The sequence below is a fragment of the Onychostruthus taczanowskii genome, unplaced genomic scaffold (genome assembly GCF_017590055.1).
Source record: "Onychostruthus taczanowskii isolate IOZ18803 unplaced genomic scaffold, ASM1759005v1 scaffold176, whole genome shotgun sequence".
NCBI lineage: Eukaryota > Metazoa > Chordata > Aves > Passeriformes > Passeridae > Onychostruthus > Onychostruthus taczanowskii.
In genome coordinates this window covers 834,579-858,107 of record NW_024498973.1, presented here as the reverse complement: position 1 = coordinate 858,107, position 23,529 = coordinate 834,579, and the positions used below count along the sequence as shown (strand labels likewise).

At 52.7% G+C, this 23,529-nt stretch overlaps 1 pseudogene across 1 annotated transcript; it reads right to left on the bottom strand.

The window, feature by feature from the left end:
* Positions 1 to 1,599: 1,599 nt before the first annotated feature.
* LOC121333680 lies at positions 1,600 to 23,401 on the bottom strand (annotated as a pseudogene). Its single transcript, XR_005952345.1, has 10 exons — positions 21,746 to 23,401; positions 18,678 to 18,865; positions 9,768 to 9,883; positions 7,464 to 7,553; positions 7,114 to 7,213; positions 6,872 to 7,014; positions 6,542 to 6,732; positions 6,109 to 6,218; positions 5,693 to 5,834; positions 1,600 to 5,321 (listed from the first exon to the last, which is right to left on the bottom strand). The product of XR_005952345.1 is annotated as an uncharacterized LOC121333680 (transcript).
* Between the last annotated feature and the right edge of the window lie 128 nt (positions 23,402 to 23,529).

Below are 23,529 nucleotides of genomic sequence, written 5' to 3'. Positions count from 1 at the left end.
GACCGCCGCTCCCTCAGGGAGAGAGGCAGCGAGAGAGGGAGCGGGAATGGCCCGCCCCCGGCGAGGGGGGAGATGGGGGACGGACGGGAATCTGGGGCTGCGGGGGTTTGGTGTGTGATGGAGCTGAGAAGGGATTTGGGGGTTGAAGGGGGAGTGGGAGCTGGTGGAGAGAAAGGGTGACGGGTGGGAGGGATAGCGGGGGTTAACGAGGAGCTGGAGGGGCCGGGGGTGAGCAGGGAGCGAAGGGTGGGTGCGGATGTGAGGGCGGTGATGGGGAGGTGCGGACTGGGCCGGGGGTGCCAATGGCTCGGACCACCCGCCTGCTGCTTTGCCAGGGATGCACAGAGTGGCCTGTCAGGTGCAGAAGGGCGCGCACTCCCAGGTAAGGGAGGAGGCTGATAAGAGGCAAAGCCTGCCATGTGGAGTAAGTCTTTATGGCTCGGCTGTGAAAACTCCGTTCCCAAGTCCGGGAACATTCACACACAAGCTGAAGGTACCCATCTCCACTGATGGGCCATAATTCAACTACGCTCACCTGGAGACAGCTGCAACATCTTAGAAGGTGTGAAGAGTCCCCAAGTGTCCCGCGATCCACGGTATTATCCAGTGTGAAGCTCCGCCCCAGGGAGAGGTACAGGGGATGTTCCCACAGCAGAATACAAACCCCATGGATGTGGTGTTTGTTGGACTGTTTCCCTTCACCATTCGATGAATGTAGTCTGCAGTCACTTTCTCTCCACCCTCCTATGGTTTCCCTCTCTCCCCCCACTCCCATTTGCTGTTAAATAAAAAACCATGTTATTGACATTGGCATATGGTGTTGTTTATGTTATGAATAAAAATATACCTATTTTTATTTAAGGTTACAGAAAAAAAAAAAAAACGGTGGGACCAGTTGCTGTTAAATTAGCTGAATTGTTAAAGAGTTCTTTAATTGCCCGTCAATGGTTGGTGATTTAGCCATTGTCCTCCCTGGTGCTTGCCCCGGAGCTACGCCTGGACACGCAGCCCAGGAGAATAGGAGTGGCCTGAGACCACGTATGCAAATGAGAAATGCACCGCTCCAAAATTTTCCCGTTTTCTTGGAAAACCCCTAAAAACAACGAACCAATATAGAATTGGGGGACCCTAGGTGATGTCTAAGGACGGGCGTGAAGTCCAGTGCCTGCTTGGATCCTTTTTGCTTCACACCCTGACCTTAAAGGATGTTCACTAAGGAGGGCACCCGAAGTGTTGGACCGAAAAGCAGGAATCTGCGAATCTCCCGTGAGGACGCAGTCCCCAGCTCTGCCTGCAGACCAGCGGACAGAGCTGCATCACCCTCGTCCTCTGTACCACTCTTGGGGACAGTGGCGGCGTGGGTGCGACCCGTCGATTTCTCCCCACCTGAGCTGAATCTCTTTAATAAAGGCATTGAAAAGGAGAAAGATCTCCTGCCCAATTTATGTCAGTTTACACCTTATTTTGGGCAGAGGCATCTCTGTAATAATTTTTAATAGTCGGATATTAACAAACGTGTGTCAATGCCGAGTGTAACCCTGCCTGTGAGTCCCACAACCCCACAGGGCAGTTTGGGGGTGCAAAGCGGGGACACTCATGCCTCTGCTGCCCTGCATGCCCACAGTAGCTGGGGACAGTGACAACGAGAGTGTCACACATCCAGCACCAGGGCTAGGCTTTTCCCAGCCCTTGCTCAGTCAAGGAGGAAATGGAGAGACATGGTTTCGGGTCAAAACAAACATCAGCACAAAGCAAATTGCCTTTTAATACATCGCCAAACACAGGGGTGAGGCTCCAGACAGCTCTTTTCTCCTCAGCACCTTCTGGCTGCCACCAGCAGCACAAAGAAATCACAGAGCAGAAAATGAGACACTGCACCAGAACAGACTATCTGTACAGCCATGAAGTACAGAGAGATCAGACACCAGTGACAGAGCACAGGGGGGTCTGTCAAGGCCCCAAGCAGCAGTGCCCCCACCCCAAGGTCCATCTCTTGCAGCACTGGGAGCCCCTGGTACACCCCCAGCACCGTCTCACAGGTGCCAGAACAGAGGCCAGTGAGCAGAGTCCATCCTGCTGCTTTTTGGATCTGGATCATGGCCAGTCAACTCCTTGCCCAGCCAAGGTGCTCCTGGAAGCCACCTTAGAGTGGTCCAGCACATTTCAGCACTGCTCTGCTCCCAGCCTGCAGAGAGGAGCTTGATCTTTCCCAGGTCTCGTGAGCAGAGGCAAAGCTGGGCATGAAGGAAGAGACCCAGGGAGATGAGGCCACTTTACACCAGGACATGTGGGCTTGCTGCCAGCCCTGCACTAATTACCTGATTTAATTTGATCCTAAATGCTTAACACTGGTGTGAGATACAATGCTCAGGGTGATGGGTGCGTGAGGGCAAGGTGTGAATGTCCCCAAGCACTCTGACCTCTCCGACCCAGTGTTGTAAGTCAGTGTGGTCTCAAATCATCCCCCCCCCCCCCCCCAATTTTTTTTTTTTTTTTTTGGTGGGTTTCCCTGATGGATCTGCAAGACTTTGCTCTCACGGTGGGGAAAAAACAATTCATTCACATCTTAGGTTACATACACAGAAAGGAAGAGAAATCAGCAAAATGGTTGTTCTGGGCTGCAGGAAAATGGTTTGAGGGGCACCAAGTGGGTCTGGAGAGGCAGCCAGTGGTCACTGCATCCCTCCCTGCCTTTCCTTCTCACTGCTTTGGCAAAACCACAGGGGGAACACCCACTCTTCCCTGTCCCTTGGCACTGTGGAGCAGAGAAGAGGACAACAAGGACAAGCCAGTGACAAACCCAAGAGGAGCTTGGGTGCACCTTCCCCACCCTGCATCCCAGAAAGGTCACAATGGCCTGGAACCCACCTCTCCCAAATTCCCCTGGTAGGCTGCTGGAGAGCCCAAATCCCCAAGACACCTTCACTCCCACCAACTCCACCGCCCACCAAGACCCTTCAATGCTGCTGAGCTTCTTGAAGTGCTTGGTAACATCTTTTCCAAAGGATTTGGATGGTCTCTGGAGGAGATGGAGAGCACAGGAGGAAAAGAGGCTCAGGCTGGCAGAGATGATGCAGGGGACTAAACAGCAACATGACAAGGGTGGTCCAACAGAGGAGATGAGGAGAGCATGCTGTATGGTTGGAAAACAGCAGTTCCGTGCTACCTGCCTGTGAGGCAGCAGCTCCATCTGCAAGAGGCTGCCCCAAGCACATGGATGTGCCAGCAAGCACTGTCCTTCCTTGGACCCCAGGAGCCCGCAGGCCTCTCCAGTGGCACAGCTGCATCTCCCCAAAAGACTTCTCATGGAACAAAAAGTCCAAACCACTTCATCTTAGACTGCCTGACAGCACTGGAAGACAAAATCCTGAGAGACCAGGGAGCATGGGGCCCCACTGGCAGGTATGAGAAGAGCTCACAGCTGCTGGTGGCTTTCCAAGACAGGGCTCCTGGTTCACAGTGAGCTCCAAACCAGGCTGCCCATAAAGGATGGTGTGGCTGCACCCCTGGCAGACCCCTTTCTCCCTCCACAGGAGCCAGGCTCCCCTCAGGTCCTGCAGCCCTCGCACCTCACCTTGAGTTGGATCTCACAGTCACAGAGGGGCTGCCAGCTGAACAGGGAACTGATGGGCAGCCAGGGCCCTGCCCGGAGCACGGGGGGGCTCCTGCACCCACCTTCACAGGGAGAGCTGCTGAGCACCTTGAAACCAAGCCCAGTGCGGAGCAGGGTGCTCCAGGGTGGTTCTCAGCGGGGCAAGGCAAAGCGCCCAGCTGCTGGGGAAGGGGTATTTTAGCAGCATCCCTCAAGGAAGTTGCTCTCATGCCTAAAAAGGCTGTTTCCGTACTGGCACTCGGACAGCACAACTCAGTCCATCTGCTGGGTGCTGGGATCTGTGCTGGAGCCCACTGTGGTGCACTGGCCCTGCCCCATGGCACGTCTGAGGAGCTGCCCCAGCCTGTGGGAGCCACGGCTGTGAGAACCACTTGTCCTCTCAGAGCACTGCCTGCTCCCTCTCCCAGGAAAAGCTGGGATCTGCATGGGCTACCAGGGGCTGTTTGGGGAAGCTGCCATGCCCTGGCAGCTGCCTGGCTCCTGAGGGTGCAGGGGGAGCAGCCTCCACATCACAGAGCTTCCCATTCCCAGAGAACTGGGACTCATGCAAGCCCTGGGCAGGGCAAGGAAAAGATTGGGAGGGGGCAGCAACCACAGCACAGCCTCCAGGGGATTCTCAGGACTGCCACCTGGCAGAGTCTGGGACTCCACGTAGGCTCCTGCAGCTTCCAGCTGTTTTGGAGCTATGGTCAACGAAGCCTCAGATGGGCAACTGTCTGGGTTTGCCTGGAGGGGGACACTGTGCCACAGAGTCACCAACGTGTTTGAGTGCAACGGTGGTGAGCAGCTTGAGCCCACCAGCTGGCACCCAGGCTGGCTCTGAGCAGTAGGAAGAGCGTTATCTACAGGAGCAGGGGGTGTAGCTTCTGTCTGAAATGCCTGGTTTGCCAGCTGAAGTGCTGCAGAGGATTTGCTGCTGGAGATGGGGACACCCAGCACAGTCCCTGTCACTAGTCCAGCTGGGTTAAACGGGACCTGCAGCTCTGGCTGGGCAAAGCTGCCCTCAGAGGGAATGGAGCCCATGGAGCCCACAACCTCCTGGCCTCCCCATGTGCCTGCTGCCTGGGGCTGTGCTGGGAATGCTGAACCAGCTGCCCAGCAGTGCTGGAAGTGAGGCACAGCACTGTTTTCCTCATGGCAGTGTCGGAAGTCCAATCTCTTTCCAGCACCCTCCCTGAGGAGCGTCTGCTCTACAGAGGATGTCACCTTGGTGCCTGGCCTCTGGCCGAACCCCTGAGCTGGTGGATCCTCCTCTGCCCCCAGGCTGAGCAGAGCTTCCTCCCAGTGCTGCAGCTCTGTGCTGCCCACGTTTAGGCTCTGGCAGACATTTCCATCCACCTCACTCTTCTCAGAGAGGGTTTCGATGACCACCAGGAGAGAGTCGCTGTCCTTGGCACTGCTGATGTCCTCATTCCGGGTCAGCCCATCAGGCTCAGCGTTGAAACCTGGCAGGGAGAACTGAGGCAGGTTGTCAGCAAGGGAATTGTATATGGATGCATCCTGCTTCATTATGGCCCCAAGGAGAGAGTTGGGGTCTACCAAGCACTGCTCTGAACTGGAGTTTGCTTGTACCTGCAACCCCTCCTTGGTTTGGAATGAGTCCAAGAACACAGGAAGGTCATTCCCATACAAGACTGCTTCCCCCGCGGCAAAGCTGAAAGGCAGCTGCAGGTTTCTCTTCTGGAGATATTCCTCCCCTTCTTCATTCCTTCAGTGTGGAGGCAAAAAGGGATGGAAACAGCATGAACAACTCCTTCAGGCCAGGCAAAACCACCCTTCTGACAGCAATGGGGGAGCTCACAGCTGGCTTTTCTAGAGGAAAAGGGGGCTGGATTGGGCTGGCTACAAGAGGGCTCTGAGGAGCCCACAGGGAGGTCTGCATGGCTCAGGGAAGGGCTGCTGCTCCCAGGCAGGAGCGTGTCCGCAACCACCTCCTCAGAGCCGTTTCACTCACACTACAGGAGGACAAATGCTACAAAGTGCCAACCTCACCTACCCTTTCCTCCACCTTCATGGCCTCTGCGTGCCTTGGGCAGCCCTCCACGCCCAGAGCAGCTGAAGGGGGCCAGCAATACTCACGACAGGGCTCGCTGGTGGGCGATGATGCAGTCGGGCCTGTCCCCTTTGTACACCAGCCGTGCGTTGGCCTGCAGCCACACCCAGCTGCCCCTCTTGGTCAGCAGCCGGAGCACCGTCAGCCCGCTCTCCCCGGTCTTCATCACTGGGGCAGGGACACAAAAGAAGGGCCACAGACAGAGTTCCTCCACGGAGGCAGAAAAATGACACTTGCAAGATGCCACGAGGTTGAGTATCACCTTGTGGCCATGCTACAGGGGCAGGAGATGCAGTGTGCTGTGTCTCTGCCAGCTACCCGAGCTCATCCAGGAGGAAGAGCCTTTATCACAGATGCTCCAGCACAAAGGAGCAATACTACAGCCAGGCCAGAGCCTTGAGGGACCCCACAAACATCCCCCCAACAGCTCCCCAGCACTCACTTCTCATGTGGTGCTCTGAGCAGTGCATCATGTCGGCTGCATGCACAAACTGGTATCCAGATCCCCTCCTGCACAGCCCCACCTCCGTGTGTTCAAGGACAACCTTCCCCCTGGAAACAGCACAGGAATGCAGTGACACCAGGGATGCATCCCCCACAGTTGCACCCCACTTTGGGTCAGACCCCCACTTTGGTGGTGCAACACACCACCCCGGGCTGAGCTGCATCCCCTGTTCCACAAACCACCCAAACCACAGCAGATCAGAAGTGCTCGTGCCCCGTTAACCTGCTCTCCATGTTACTGGGGGCCTGCAGTGGAGGGACAGAAACATCAGGCCACGGGAGCTGGGTCAGGTGTTCCTTGTCCCCAGCAGGTCTAGCTTTCTAGTCCAGCACCAGGGATTTTGCCACAGGGAAAGTGAGAGATGCCTTACCGGGAATCACAGGCCGTGGGAGTGAAGTCCAGCTTGTGCTTTGTCTAGAAGATCAGCGTTTTGGTCCGGAGCTCCAGGAGGGAGAGAGGCTGGAGGAGCGTGGCAATGGCAAAGAGAGCAACTGGGGACTTGTCTGCTGCTGACTTTTGCTGCCCAAGAAGGAACTTCAGGTGCCCACAGAAATTCAAGGCCTTATAGGGACTAGAAAATGTGGGTGTGAAGCAAACAGGGTGGTGGGAACTGGCTGTGCTGTCATCCCTATGGGACGCAAGTGACTCTGGGGAAACACCCTGCAGGCACAGGAGGAGCAGAGGGGTGTCCCAGCATTACCAGGAATCCTGAGGAGTTATCCAGCAGGCAGCGGAAGCGGCAGGTGGAGCTCCTCTCCACGAAGGATTCCTTCTCAGTATGGCGGTGCTGGGGGCTGGACACGGCGCTGCACCTGGCAAGCAGTGGCTGCTCAGGGGGGAAAGCTGGAAGAGCAAACGCAAAAGGAAGTTTTCCAAGCTGTGCAGAACACCTTGATCAGAGCTGCTCAAGTGAAGCCCTGTAGAGATCACCCTGGCACTCACTGTCAGCAGCATGCACTGGGGTCCCCTGCAGCTGGCGGCGGAAGGCGGCCCTGTTGTCCGCACGGATCAGCTCATACACGCTCTGGTAGATGAGATCCGACTGGAATGACAAAACAGAATACTGTCTGCTTCTGGACAGCCTGGCAGAGGTGTCAGGAGGAGGACATGGCAGAAGGTTTCCCTTCCTGGGCACTAAAAGTGCCAGGACTGAGTGTAAAGACGGGCAAACTCCAGCTCCTTCCCCTGCCACAGGAGCTACTACTCTTTGGGAAGCTTTGCTCTCCACCTGCACCTCCTTCCCACGCAGGACTGCATCCATCTGTTTCCAGCCAGGAAAACACGGTGCTCACCTGGTGGAAGCCCAGGTAGTCCTGCACGGTATGGGAGATGTAGAAGATGTAGCCGTCTCCAGTCACGGCGATGACAAATCCATTGAGGGCCTGAAAGCAAAAGTTCATTCCAAACTTGCTCTGCCCAGCTTCAATTGAGCTGCTGAAGGATGAAATCCCCCAGCTGTTTCTTCAGCATCCAGGGACAGGAAGGGACCTTCTTCCCCAACAAGGAGCCCCACAAAGGACAGCACTTGGTAACCACGCAAGATTCAGTTCCATGGAGTTTCTTGTTCTCAGCACAAGCAATGATCCAAGCTGGATTGACCACTTTCTCCAAACCCCCCATGGAACCCCATCTCCTCCATCAGGAGGGACCAGCTAAGGAGAGGTTTCATGGAGGATCTGGAGTCCTCCTTTCCAGCTGGGAATAGCTACACTCTCCTAGGGCTGTGCTTTGGACACAATGATCCTCGTGGGTCCCTTTCAGCTCTGGATATTCTATGATTCTGGTAGCTATTTCAGGCTGATTTTCCCCAAAAGCAAAGCACTACTACTAGATAGTAACTCATGCAGCCTGTTCTTGACTGTGATATGTTTAATTTATTAGTGAATGGAAGGAGAGAAATTAGGGAAAGAACACCCTAAATGGAAACCTAGCATACAGACCCAGCTTGCTGAGGGACTAGTTCCTTCCCTTTGTGTGCTGCAGCCCCCTGACGGATCCCAAGTCAGAGATTGCTGCAAATCACAGTATATGCTTAAAATGATCTTTGTGGAGAGGAAAAAAAGCCACCAGACAGCTCAGCAGGGGGATTTCTGTCACAGTAACACCTCATAAGCTCTCCAGATGCCTTCAATCATCCCAGCCTGCCAATGCTCTGATGTGATGGCTCAACAAATTGCCATCATATGGTCGAAGTCCAAAGCCCTGGGGAGTGCTCAGGAGCAGCTCCATGCTGGGGCCGGGGCAGCCACGGGCTCCTTCCTGGTATCCAGCTGCTCCTCTGTGACCATCACACTCACACACAGCTGGGACCGTGGGGGACCTCATGTGGTCCAGGATTCACTGCCAAAAGTCACACTGAACTCCCAGGAGTCACTGCCTCTCCAAAATCCCACATGGAGGCTCCTCCTGGGGATCTGCTCACATTGCCTGCTGCCTGGAGGGCTCTGCAGGAGCAGATTTGAAGCAACCAAAGCCAGGCTTAAAGAGAGCCAAGCATCCATCTGCTGGTGTTTGGAGAGGTGGGAGAAGAGGACTGAAGGCCTAGAAAGCCTACAGAAGAGCTGGAGAGGGTGGGGAGGCCATGGCACAGGGTGCCCAGAGAAACTGTGGCTGCCCCTGGACCCCTGGAAGTGCCCAAGGCCAGGCTGGATGGGGCTTGGAGCAACCTGGGAATGTGTCCCTGCCCATGGCAGCTCATCATAAGCTGAGCTTTAAGGTCCCTTCCCACCCAAACCATTCTGGGATTCTGTGAAATCCCAGGCACAGGAGATGCCAAGAACATGGAATGATTGAAGGTCTTGCACAGACTTGTCCTGCAGCCCCAGTGAGCATGTTCCTCAGCTGACATGCCCACATGCTTGTTCAGCAGTCAGGCTTTCCGTGTGACCTTCCATGCCAGGCTCTTCCAGCTCACATTTATAAATGGCAGCCCAAACCAGCAGCACTGTGGGAGGTTAATTCACCAGACCCTCGTGCTCCGAGCTTCACTGTCAGCTGTTTCATGAGACACACGTGGCCTTTCCACAAAGCACAGTTCTCATTTCTCACTGGTTTTGTTCACCACTGTTTTCCAACACCCAGCTGCTCTCCTTTTCTCCCCCACAACCTACAAACTGAAGCTGGGCTTTTCCCATCTCAGGCAGGCTGAGAACTCATCCCTATGGAGCTCACACAATGCCCCAGGTAGGGCAAGGAGTTCCCGGGGGATCTTTTGTCCCATAGCTCTCAACATTCTCCTCTTGGCCTTTGCTAAAGATAATGAACCAACCCAGCACCTTGGAACTATCCAGGGATCAATCCTTACACCACCATATGACAGCCTTGAACCTCTTGGTCTTGGTGGACCTTGTGTCCATGAGATGTAACATACTAAAAGGGACAGCAATTTGCAGTGGGATGAGAGGGAATGGTGGGAATGGGGATCTGGACCCATCCCAGTCAGACAGTGCTGGTCTCTGTCCCCAGGAACTCAGTGCCTGCAGGAATCACAGTGACACAGCTCTGGGCAAGGTAGGGTCTCCTTCCACTCCACAGATGGGACCACAAGTTCCAGAGCAGCTCGGGGAGACCCAAATGACCAAGCCACAGCACCATACCTGGAGCAGCAGCTCCCCCTCAGGAAACAGCTCCCTGTCACCCTGGGGCTCCATCCATCTGTCCCCTCCTGGGGCTCTGGGCTGATCCACGCAGTTGCCAACATTTGGAGCTGTAGCTGCAAGTGAGAGGGCAAGAAATCAGTGTGGAAGAGGCAAGCCAGGAGCCTCCTGCTCCTCCTCCACACCCCAGAGCTGCTCATGCAGCTACTGGATGCCCATGAACCCAGCATGGAGGGAGGTGTGACCATCAGGGGGAACTGGCACTGAGCCCACTTACAGAGCCATGCCCAGCTTGCCCAAGGCTTCCTCCAAGAGATTCTTTCCCCTGCTTGATCTAATTTCTGGGAAACCTCACTCCTGCCACTCCTCCCAGCTTGCCCAAGGCTTCCTCCAAGAGATTCTTTCCCCTGCTTGATCTAATTTCTGGGAAACCTCACTCCTGCCAGGGTATGAGGCAGAGAGGCAAAGGACAGAGGGGGGCTGAGTGCTTCAGGCTGGAGAACACCACCCAACATAGCCAGGAGGCTTCTGGTTAGAGCCTGGCAGAGCTGGAGTTGGCTTCAAGCCACTCCACTGGGGTGCTCTGTCTGCTGTGCTGCCCTTCAGGGTTAGAGAACGATAGAAACAAACCTTCCCAAAGCACCTGAGATGCCATCAAAGCACCCAGACTTATTTTCTCCCTTCCACCTTTGGCTGCCTGGAAGCAGATCAAGAGCTGGTGGCCATGGCACTTCCAGTGACACCTGAGAGCTCCCGGCTCCCAGGAATTGCTGCCATGACCTCCCCAGGCTGATTCAGGAGCTGCCTCATGCTTCAGCACTGGAGGCCTTCAAGGCAATGCCCCTGGGTGCAGCCAGCATGAAACCTCCTGCTGCCCGGCTCGTGGGACCTCGAGCATCACAGGACTCCCACAGAACCAGTTGTTCAGGGAACAGGACTGAGGACAGAGGCTCCCAGGGGCATCTCCAGCATGATCCTTTTATCTGCTGATTATCACTGAAAAAACTCTATCCAAGCTCAGCTGCCAGCAAAAGGGTGATTTTCAAGGCATGTTTTTTTGTGCCAGCCTACACAAAAAAAAAAAGAAAATCACAGAAAAGCTCAAAGCAGCTCCTGTGTAGGAACCACCCCACCTCTGCCACCACCACCAGCTCGTGCAGCTCCCTGAGGCCTGACTGAGCTCACATACCCCGTGTAACTCACATCCCAGCAGAGAGCACTGCCTGCTGGACGGTGCTGGATCCAAAGGGAAAAGATCCTCTCAATGCTGGATATAAGGAAGAACCTCAAACCATCCCAAGTCTGACCATACATTTAATTTTCTCCATGGCAGAAGCTCTCACTTCACCACTGAAACGTTTTAAAGGTTTGTTTGGTTTCTTCCCTGATAACACCGAGTTCAAAGCCAAAACAATTTGAAATCTAAAGAAATTTCACATGCAACTGCTGATCTGGGACATTTTGTTCTGCAACAAACCTGATGGATTGGCATGTTTGAATTCAAAACTAATTTGGAATCAAAGCATCCCTGGGATGTATTTACACCTGGAGCCTGAGTGCCAACAAGCACTGACCGATGGAGGCTTTCATCAGCCAGGGCATGGATACAGCAGGGTTAGGGTAACCAGCTGCAGGTCTTGCACAAGGGGACACAAAGAGCAGTGGAGAGGGTGCTCTGGAGCAGAGTTAGCCTCCATCTCCATTGCTGGTAGAGCTGGGATACATCTTGCTCCCTCAAACCTTCAGCACTCCTTGGAGATGCTCAGGCAGCATCTCCACCTTATAAATCAGCCACAGCTTCTGCTCTTTTTCATCCTGTGCTGTCAGACCAGCCTGCTCAGGGGATGTGAGAGGTTGGGAAAGACGAGATTCAACAGAATCTTTGCTTGGAGACACCAAGCAAAAAGCCTCCTCATGTGATTGCTGTGTGATCCCCAAGGAAAAAAATCCCTTCTGGACCACATGGCTTCAATTTGCACTTCATGGACCCTAATAGTTTCAAAATGAAACATCAATTCTCATTTAAAATTTGATTTCTTTTGAAGGGCTGACTCTTCTCTAAAGCATTGAAATGAGGCAGGCTGGCAGGGGATTTCAAAAAGAAACAAGTTCTTCCAAAACAGAGCTCCAAAAGGGCACAGAACTTTTTGAGAGCATGCACATCTTGAGAGCATCTGGTCTCCAGCTATCTCCCAGCATCCACCAGCAGCATCTGCAGGGACAGCTGGGGAGAGCTGCTGTGGCTTTCAGAATCCAGCAGGAAATACCCATTTTGGGCTTTCCAGCAAAATTTCTTCACCTCTCCCACTGATCTTAGCAAGGGCCTTTTAATCTCCCACCAAAGGTGCTCACTTCCCCTTCTCTCAAACACAGAGCAGTCCATTTCTGCACAGCTGAGCTCAAAAATCGTCCAGAATCTGTCTTCCATGGGACACACCTGACCTGGGGAGAAGGTCTGGAGCATGGAGAGAGGGGAGGAAACTCAAAGAGATGTTGTCTGCTACCAAAGTACTGGTGGTGTGGAGCAGCTGGTGCGCACATCCAGCCCAGTCCTCACCATCCACAGTCAGGGGCCATGTTGTTCCTGTGCTTTCCTCCTCCAAAGCTCTCTGAACTCATCCTCTCTCAAACTGCCAAGAACCATCGGGATTGGGAGCGATCCCAACGGAAACCCAAGCACTTCCAGGTAGAGGACTCCAGGCCCATGCAACCACCAAGGGTACAGAGGCTATTCCCAGTCACTTTTTGACTTGGAAGAGAAAACCCAACATTTTAACCATATCCTAGCTCATTTACAACACAGGAAACCACATGGAAGGGAGGGATCATTCCTGAAACATGTCCTTGCTTGAGACAAGATGGGGAGATGCCACCCTCTGGAATCCCACCCGGAGCCATGGATCCCTCAGGCTGCTGAAGCCAGGTCTCCAAGGGGCCAATGGCTAAGATGGACTGGAAACAATGGCTGGCAGGAGGAAGAGACCCCCACTGGCTGCCAGGCAGGACAAAGCAGGGGATGAGCTGTATTGAAAGCTAGCTAATTCATCCCATTTAACACACTCCTTCAAATGGAGCAGTTCAGACTCCCACACAAAGCAGCTGAGACCACGAATTAATGGGATTAAAGGAAACAGGTCCAACATGTATCTAATCTATAATATACCCACAACAACAAAAGTAGCTGGGTAAAAGGACAATGCACTTTTGCTGTTTGTGCCCAGTTTTTCCAATCTCCTGCAGTGCATCTTGGACAATTAATGGGAATTAACATGTGGATGTGGTGCTTAGGGACATGGGTTAGTGGTGGGCTTTGCAGTGCTGGGTTAATGGTTGGACTTGATGATCACAGAGGTCTTTTCCAAGCTCAATGATTCCACAGTTCTATGAAAAACACCACGGCAAAAGCCATCTGCATTACCAGGTAAGTCCCAGGCATCTGCTGGAGCAGTGTGGTGATCACTTACATTTTCAAAGCGCTGGAACAGAGGCTGTGTGTCATTTTTAAGACAGTAGGGGAAAATCCAGCTTTGTTCTGAACCAGCCAGAGCACTGCAGGTTTCCTGCTGCTGGTGTGATCCCAAAGACTGCAAGGCTTTCACTCAGCCCAGGAAGACTCCAGACAGGACCAGCAGAGCTTCCAGCATCAATGAATCAGGATGTGCCCCATACATCCCCAAGAGAACCCTCCTATGGGTTGGCTTTCTTGTCTCTGCAAGGAGGTTCCTCAGCCATGCAATGGAGGAAAAACTTCCAGCAGGAGAAAGAAGGAAAAAGGAGCAAAGTCATCTAATCTCTTCACTTTTTTGCCCATCACATTCCCAAAGAAAAACATGGCAAGGCAGCCATGGAGGCTAAAACACACCCCTTGCCTCTGGCATAGATTTGGCGCTGAAAATAAAAGTTTGGTAAACAACCAATTTTTGGAAATTGGAAACAACCCCAGAGCCAGATCTGCTCTCTCAGACTGGGTTACACTGGGGGGAGTTGACAAGCTTCACCCATGGGAAACACTTCTCTTTGAACAGGCTCTAGAGGTGCCTGGCATCCAAAAACCAGGAGCTCCCAGCTCTTCAAGCAATACCAAGCCACACACAACCATTTTCCTCTTGGATCCGATCCCAAGCCCTGTCAAATTAGCACTAACCTTTGCTCAGCTGTTTAACAAAGGCACGGCGCCACACAGAGCAGGCTCATGCCATCCAAGTGAAACAGACAAATCCCAAACCCACAGATGGAAAAGTCACTCAGCGTTTTCCAAGGAGCACAGGAATACCCTGGGGAGTGCTAGCATCCCCAAGTCCACACCAGCCTCTCCAGCCTGCTGCTGCAAACCTTCATCCCACCCAGTCCTGCAGGATCTTGCCCAGGGACAGATTTGAGCTTGACTCCTTTCACTGCCTCAGTTATTTCAGGCCCAGACCCCTGCAGCTCTGGCCCAACAGCCAGCTCTGGTAACAACAAACCGAGATGAGATTAATAAAAAAGCTAATTTAGTGCTGATTGCAGTGAGATTACCCAGGGAGACCTGCTGCCAGCTGCCCTGCAGCAGAGCACTGGGGAGGGAACTGGTGAGACCAGCACCAGAGGTGGGAAAGACTGGTGAGACCTCCTAAACCCAGCCCCTGCTCCAGTCAGGTCAGCTGCATGGGGAGGCAGCCCACTGTTCACTGTTTGCTGTGAACTGTTAGATATCTCAAGCTTTGCCAGACTCCAGAGCGTGGTCTCACACCAGGACTGGGTTTTCCATGGGTTCTGAAAGAGATTGGGTTAGCTTGGATGTTGGGAAAGAATTCTTCCCTGTGAGGGTGGTGAGGTCCTGGCACAGATTACCAGAGCAGCTGTGGGTACTCCATCCCTGGAAGAGTTTCAGGCCAGGTTGGACAGGGCTTGGAGCACCCTGGCATAGTGGGATGTGTCCCTGCCCATGCCAGGGGGTGGAATGGGATGAACTTCCTTCCAACCCAAACCAGTCTGGCACTCTGTGATCCTCTCTTGCAGACCTGCTGGCCTGGAGTACTAGGAAGAAGGCATGGCAGCACATTTCCTAATCACACCCTCTCCACCTCAGAGAGTATTTTAAGCCCCATTTTCTTGCTCACCCTTGGCAGAGCCACATCTGCAATCAAAACATCTGCTTCCTTTCCTACAGGAACCGTAGGAAACTAACCCAAGCACAGCTCTCCAACCAGCTGGAGCTTTACCAAGCCACTACAATCCACCCAAGCTTTCATGAGATCTCCCTCTTTGCAGCAAGTGGGGCTCCAGTCACACCACAGAGAGGCCAGAACATCGTGGCAGTCGGCAACATAAACATCAGCTTTTCTCCTTGGGCGTTTGCTCTCAAAGACACGGGATCAGCAAAGTCACTACAGATTTGTCTGGAAGGATGTCAGACACAGGTCCAAGTAGCAACCACTGCAAATTGGTTTGCAGACAGAGCTCAGCACAAATCTGGCAGTGAGGTTCAGTCATTGTTTACACGAGTGACAAAACCTTTAGAGTGCCTTTGAGGCAGGCAGTGATAGCACCAGAGCTGTCACCGCTACCCAGCACTGCTCTCCAGCTGGGCCTGATGGGCAAAGCTTGGGGAGACCAAGCCCTGAGCCCCCTGATTTTGTGCAGGGAAGGCTGAGATCCCAGGCAGCAGAGAGCTGTGCAACACCTGCAGCGTTTGCCCCAGGGCACAGAGGAGTTACAGTGTGCACACCCTGAATCACACCGGTAGAGGCATGGAGGGAGCTCCCGAGCTTCCTTCTCTAGGCCCAAAGCTTAGTGTTTCCAGCAAATTACTAATTAGTCTGGTTTCTTGTTAAAGCACAGACAGAGAAGAATATTAAAAGCAAAGCAGATTCAAAGGATGATGCAGTGAGTCACTACCCTGCAATGGAAACCAGGACCCCATGCAGATGACAAGTCCCTTTCCTTGTGGAAGCAGGCACTGATACCAGCACCCAAACCCACCGTGGTTGTCCTCTGCTCTGTCCCAGCCTAAACACTGCCCCAGGCTCTGATGCCTGGCTTCCTACACCCCCTTAAACAGGTCTGTTCCCAAGCCAGAGGCACACAACTGTAGCTATGATATTTTATGAAAAATCCTCTGCTAGGATTTCCCCTCCTGAGGGGCTGAGTGCCTCAGGAGAGAAATGTAAACAATAACTATCTGCTGTGGAATGCAACAGGTGCATCTTCCATTGGTCCATGTGGATTGTTTTCAATTGATGACCAATCACAGCCACCTGAGTCAAGGCTGTGAGCAGTCACAGGATTTTTGTTATGCATTCTATTCTATTCTTGTTCTTTGTAGCCTTCTGATGATTCTTTTCTCTCTGTACTTTTAGTATAGTTTTTTATTTAGTATTTTAATATATATTGTAAGATAATAAATCAGCCTTCTGAGAAACTGGAGTCAAGCCTCGTGTCTCCACACATGGAGTGTTCTCCTCAACACCCACACCTCAGAAATACCAGAGAAGGTGGAGAAGGGTGGAAGCCCCTTCTCAGATTTCTCCTGGTGTTAGCAGCCAGACAAGATGCAAACAACACCGGGAAGCTGCACTCTAGGGCTGGAGAAATGCAGCACAAGGGAAAAAGGAGCCTCAGGGTATCACCCTGAGCCCACTGTGCAATTGGTCTCTCACTTGCCTGGAGATAAGGCAATTACCGCTCTATCAAAACATCCATCTCTCTCCTGCCTGGGGATAAGGCCAGGCTGCGGATGGGAAGAGGACAGGGATGCTCTTCAGATGATGCCATGCTCTCCTGCTGCAGAAAAGCCTGCACAAAGCACAGGACAGCAAACCTGAGGTAGAAAGCAGAGCACAAGGGGTGCCAGCATGTCACTCCAAATGCCCGACAGGACACGCCAGCAGCAGGCTGCTGTGCCCTGCAGCTGGCACGGGGCTTCACCAGGCACGCCTGAGACCCAGGCCAGCCCTGATGTATCTGGGATGATCTGAAGTCCAACAAGATGAACTTCAGGGCAGAGCAAAGGGAAGGAAGTGGGAAATCACAGGTAAGTGGCCAGATGGGAATAATTGGCTTGGCAGAACAGGGCTCCATGTGAAATACAAAGCTGTGTTTCGTGTCAGGTACATACAGGCAACATGCGTATCTGTGATTGTGATATGTGTAGAAACTGACCATGGGACAATTATAAAGACAATTCTAATAAATAACTGAGGAAGTAAAGCATGGAAGAAGGCCTTTGAACCTGTCCTTTGTTCGCAATTAACCTTTATAAGTCTTAAGTTGATTTAGGAGCATTTGAATTAAAGCTTTAAGGAGGTTGCTGTTTGACAGGAACTTTCTGCTTCTAGCTAAAAAGAGTTTGGCAATAATAACCTTTTGAAGTATAATTTTAGAATATTGCTTGTAGTAAGGATCTTTGAAACTATAGCTTTAGAATATATAAAAAGGAAGCATGCTTATCTCAACGCCTTAACAAAATATTGAAAAGTAGCTTGAGAAAGGAAGATGAACATCAACTGAAGGATTGACAGTTTCAACCAAGGGAAGCTGGACATGACTGTTATGAGATTTATAGTCCTCGCAAATAAAAGGTGAACCCGCATCTGGAATCTGGACCTCACCAGCTGGGAGACTTCTTTCTTCTTTTGGAAGCTGGACCCCACCATCTGGGGATACTCCTTTCTGGAATACATTCTGAGAAAAACTAACTCACAATAGTGCATAGAATTGTGGTGTAAAAATTGGGAATAGAAACTGCTGAGAAAGCTCATGACTACCCCATAAATACCTGTGAGCCCCAACTATCAGTGTGCAGTTGGAGGGAAAATCTCCCCCGCTGTACCCAGCGCTGAATTGCTCATACTTTACCATATTAATTAAAAAATTGATTGCTGCTTGAATATTGGCCTAGTCAAGTTTCTTATTTATAACATCCAGAACCCCTGCAATGCCAAACACTTTTCCTGAGCAGCTCACTCGCTGGGAAGCACACACTGAGCACATTCACCGGGAACCAGCTCCTGCTCAGAGGCACAGGTCCCATCTGGAGAGTTTGGCACAGGAGTCTCCTCCTGGAGCCCAGCATCCCAGCTGGAGAGGGCCCTGGGAGAGCCCAGAGGAGTGGGCATGAGGGAAAAACCAAGGGAGCCAAGTTTATCCAAGCTGCGGTGGGGAGAAGACAAAATAGAAGCCTCTAAATATGAAAAGCTGCTGCTGCCTTCCTGCCCCACACGCTCTGCCTTCCCCAGTGTCCATCACCCATTCCATCAGGCCCAAATCACTGGAGAGGGAACACGTCCCTATCCACACATGCTGGTGACTCCTGGGAATGTGGTGATTGCCCCCAGCCAGGCTCTGCACCGTATATAATGTTAAAATTTATTCAACATACTATAACTGTAATAATAATAAAGAGTTGAAGAAGAATAGAGAGGGAGGGAGGGAGGAAGAATATGGAATAAATATAAGAATACCAAATATGGAATAAATAAGGAAATACAGAATATGAAATATAATAAAAGGGAACATGTATTATATATTATGAACATTCAATTATTTAGTGAAGTTAATTTTAAACTGCCATTCCAGTTAGATGAGGGCATTGTTGCAGTTCAACAAGACACATTGTTTTACCCACCTCTCTCTTCTTCTCCACAGGGTGCTGGGAGTGCGACACAGGCGGAGTTTTGGACATAAGAATGGCTGCTAATGAGATGGAGGAACTTTGCAGGAGGTCTCAGCTGCTGGGCAGGCCCCCAAGTGTCTCCCACCATCCATGGCATTCTCCTGCCAGTATCAATATCCAAGGGCCTGCTCCCATAACTCGCCATCATGCTTCCTTCAGGAAACACAACTTCCCATCCCAAAGCTGGGGTGGAACACAAGCTGTGCAGTGGGGATTGATCCCGGGGGCTTTTCCTCCCTCCCAGCATGGACACTCACCCATCAGGTAGCTCTTCACCTTCAGGTAGCCCACGGCCAGCCGGAGGATGGAGAGTTTATCCAGCCTGGAGCGCACATCCTCGGGGAAGGGCAGCAGCCCCGTCAGCTTGTTCAGCTCCTGGTTCAGCCGGGCCCGGTGCCGCTTGGAGGGCTTGGACTTCACACCCTCGGGGGGACGCGGTTTGGGGCTGGAAGAAGCAGAGGAGAGGTTAATCAAACTGGGATTGTCCAACAGGCTCTTTTTAAACCCAGCACTGGCTTTGGTGCAGCCACAACAGTGAAATGGTTAAGACTTTTCCACACACACCTGCTCCTCTTAGAAATCACAGAGTGGTTTGGGTTGGAAGAGACCTCAAAGCCCATCTTGTTCCACCCCCTTCCACTATCCTAGGTTGCTCCAAGCCCTGTACAACCTGGCCTAGAACACTTCCAGGGATAGGGCAGCCATGGGGCAGAATGAGATGATTTTCCAACTCAAACCATTCTGGGATTCTATGACTTAAAGGGATATCGCAGAGGGTGATTTAGGGCACTGCACTGTGAAAAGAGCCTCTCTTAAAAAAAAAAAAAGTTTATGTAAAAAGTTTTGTTTGTTTTCTTCCAATATTCTGATTTTTGTCCCTTTCAGATGGGCATTTCCAAATTAAACCAGCATTTGATGCCAAACTTAGGCCCCGGGGGCAACCCTCAGCCCGCAGAAGGAACAGTGTCCAGGAGAGCAGCCTGAAGCCTACACGAGGTCCCATCTCTGTGAGCTGCAGTTATTTCACCCACCCCAGCCAAAACCCCAGCAGTAAGAACTCAGTTAATAACTTTAACAAGTCCTGCACATCACCCTGTGTCCTTCATTTTTTAATGCCAATCTGAGTTTCATAGCTCAAAGACAAACCCTTCAGTCCCCCCAGATCTGTATCTCACTCAGCTGCATCCCCCCAACACACATCTTGTTTGGTTTGATGTAATTTGTCTAACCACAAACTCCCTCTCTGCAGGCATTCTCGCTTCAGGAAGGAGCTTTGGATAACAGGATCTGCCAGTGTTTAGCAGCAATTTAAGCTCTCTCCTCTACCACCACTCTCCGATCTCATCTGGCAGGGCTGCTCATATACGTGACACGAGAGGAAATAAGCATTAAATGAAATGCACTGAAGTGCCTGTTGAATTTGCAGCTCAGAGAGAGACTGAGGGGTCTTTTAAGGCTGAATGGAAAATTGCAGCATTTTGCCAGGAAAGCTCGAGCCTGCTGGGTTGTAAGAGCAGCATCAGGAGGGATATCCCCTCTCGCAGGGAGCTGGCACAACCCAGCTCCAAACTAGTACCAGACAAGCTGGGTAAAACACACTGACACCAGGGCTTTTAGAAAGCCTAAACACCTTTGAAATCACAGTCACACACCAGGAAGGAGAAAAATTAAAACAGTTTTCCTTTGATTAAAAAAAAAAAAGGGTGAAGAAAATTTGTCTGAGTTTCCTCAGATATCCTTTAAAGTCTTCTGGCCACTCACCATCCAAATCCAGCTCCAAACAGCCAGAAAGAAGAGAAAATGAGACTGGAGATAAGCACAGCAGTGGGTAAAACACTGAGCTATAACAGAAGCACTGGGATAACGTGGCCAAACACTGAAAATCCTCTGGCTGAGGCACAGAGGGTGACACAACCAGCAGCAAGTCACCCTAAGGGGCAAGGAGGACACCCCAACACCTCTGTTCCTGCACAACCCAGCTGCAGCATGCAGGGTGCTCCATGGCCAGCCTTGAGAGGGGGGATGCCAGTGAGGAAATGCCTCATGGAAACAATGAAGCTTGCTCTAGACATTTTAAAACTGTTTAATTTCCCTTCCCTTTGGCCCAGTGGTTAAGAAGCACACTGTGCCATGGGGTTCATGGTGGAGCTGGTGGCCTCTGTGCCGAGGGAAAGCTCAGCTCCCAGCCCCAAAGGCTGTGCTGTGCTGGGGTTTGTTTTTCCCCAGCAGCAATTTGAACGGGAACCCAGTGGAAAGTGATCCCTCGCAAGCTGGCAAGTACCAAGGGAGATTATTCCCGACAGTGGAACTTGCCTGAGCTAATCTAGTGTCCCCTCATTCTTGTGAACAATTTTTTTTGAGGTAAGTAAGAAGAAGTCCCTCAGTCCATCCTCCCTGTTCCCTCTGGCTGGCTGCACATCCCACTGCCACCAGCCCTGCTCCGCCTGGCCGCTCCCAGCAGGATCCTGCTCCAAGATCTGACCCAGCACAGAGAAAAAGAATCTCTTCCCATTCCCAAGGCTGACCTTGCAGAACCAGGGAACGAGGGCCCTTCTGCTCCAAAGAGACACTTTCTCCTGTACCCTGAGCCACACAAATCCAGCCCAAACGCTCAGGCTGGTATGCCACAGGGCTGGAATCACCCCTCCGAGATGAAGAGAAGACAGGCTTGTGGCAAAACAACTATCCTTCATGTTTACACAACAAGACTCCCAATTAAACACCCAAGAGAGCATCAGGGTCATCTCACCACAGGTTTAAAGTATTGATGCTCCTTCCATCCTGGGCTTGGACTCAGCTCATCCATGTGCTCCCCCACAGCCTCCCAGGAACAGATACCCACCTTTAGTTCCTATACACCTGGAAAAGCTGGGGTTAAACAAGATGGTGGGACTTGGGAGCTGGGGAAGGCACCAGAGAGGCAGGAAACACCGGGGCCTCCAAGGGGGATGTTATGCAACAGCTACTGAGCAGCGTGGTAATTAATAATTAAGGAATCGAAGTGTTTTGTAATTACTAATTGCTGTATGCTTGATTTAGGCGGGCACCAAAACATAGCCCAGCCTGCAAATCACTGCTGAGCGGCTCAAACTCTGCGGCGATCTTCCTCACCGGGATGCAGGACAAGCATCTCTGGGATTTCTGTTCTCCCGCCAGCGTGCCAGAGCCGACACAGCGCTAGCTCCAATGAACCCTGATTAAAACCGGGTGACCCAAGCACGCTGCTCCCTTTGGCTCGCACCGCAGCGGCTCCAGCACTTCCCCAGAACCAGCTGGGCTCTCGCTGCCCGGCTTTCGCCCGTCCTGCCCGCTCCCCCGCACCTACCTCTTGGGCACGGGTTTCTTCCTCTTCCCGCCGGCGTACATCCCGCACCCCGGCAGCGCCCAGCGCAGCGGCGGCAGCGAGCCCGGGCCCCGGGGCACCGGCACCGGCCACGCCCTTGGGTGGCCGCCACGCCCGGGGACACCAAATCCTGGGAAGCACTGTGCCCATGGAGCCCTGTCCCTGGGTGACAGCCTAATCCTGGGAGCACTGAGCCCCAAGAGCTACTCTCACGAGGGGACGCTAAGTCCTAGGAAACACTGTGCCCGTGGGCCACCATCCACAGAGGAGACTGAATCCTAGGAAACACCACGCACCTGGGCCACAATCCTCAGGGGACACCAAATCCTGGAAAACACCGTGTCCACAAGCCACTCTTCCCAGGGGCCACTAAATCCCCAAGGGGCCACCAACTCCTGGGAAACACCATGACTGTAGATCACCATCCTATGTACAGGTGACACTGAATCCTGGGAAACTTGTCCGTGGGCCACCATCCTCCTGGAACACTGGACTGTGGGAATCACCGTGTCTGTGGGCCATTGTCCAAGGGGGACATGGAATCCTGGCAAACACCTTGTCCATGGCTCACCATTCCAGAGCCTGATGCCCCTTCAGGAAAAGCCAGCCTGCTCCTTCTCACTCTGCCTTTCCCTGAGTTAATGCTGCCCAAAGCTTTTGTTCTTCCCCCAAAAACCAGCTCCAGCTGCTGCGCTGAGGCCCTGGCACAGGCTGGCGGGGGAAGCTGTGGCTGCCCCATCCCTGGAAGGGCTCAAGGCCAGGTTGGAGCATCCAACTAGTCTGGCTGCAGCCAGAGCTGTTAAGGAAACCTCGATGCATCCTTTGTGGATTGTTTGGTTGGGTTTTTCAGGCTGTTTGCAAATTCCAGCGATAAATCCTTGAAATTCAACTTGACTGCTTCTTGCCAGGGGGCAAAGCAGAAGCTGCTAATGGTGTCACAAATGTGCCAGGTCAGCAGAGCTGATGTCACTCTGATGGGAAACGTGTAAAACGTTTGGTTATGACCTTCCCAGGCCCAGTAGTTTAACAGAGTTTTTAAATAAGGGTTAGGGTTACTGCACATGCTCCACCCTAAAAGCTTGGAGATGTTGGTCAAGCAGAGAGCAGAGGGAATTAGGACAATGTGCAGATATTGCAAGATGTGTCCCAGGCTCCCTCCTGTGGGGACCTGCGGGCCGACACAGTGCAGCCATCCTGTCTGTCCCTAATCCCGCCTGCTCCCTAGCCCGGCTGTTCATTGTCCTGCTCGCTCCTGGCCCCACCTGTTCCCCATCCCGTCCATCCCCTAACCCGGCTGTTCCCGCTTCCACCTACTGCCCATTTTATCTGTTCCCTATTCCCAGCTGCTGCCTAACCTGGCTGTTCCCTACTTCCACCTGTTCCCTATCCCGCCCGCTCCCAGTGCAGCCCGTTCCCTGTCCCACCCGACCGTGGCCGCTCCCGCCTGTTCCCTATCCTCCTAACTCGGTTGGGCCCGGTCCCGCCTCCTGCCTGGTCCTATTCCGGCTGCTATTCCTAACCATGCTGTTCCCTGTCCCACTGCTCACTGATGCGGCTGTTCCTGGTCGCGCCTGCTGCCTGACCCCTGTTCCTTGGCCAGGCTGTTCTCTGTCCCCCCTAGTGCCCAACCCGGGCCGTTCCCGGTCCCCCCCGTCCCTGTCCCTGTCCCCGCTGGCCCGCCCGCCGCTCCCGCCGGAGCCCTGACGGCCCGTGGGCGTGGCCTTTTGAGAGGGGGCGTGACCTCAGAACGCTTTCATCACCTCGGC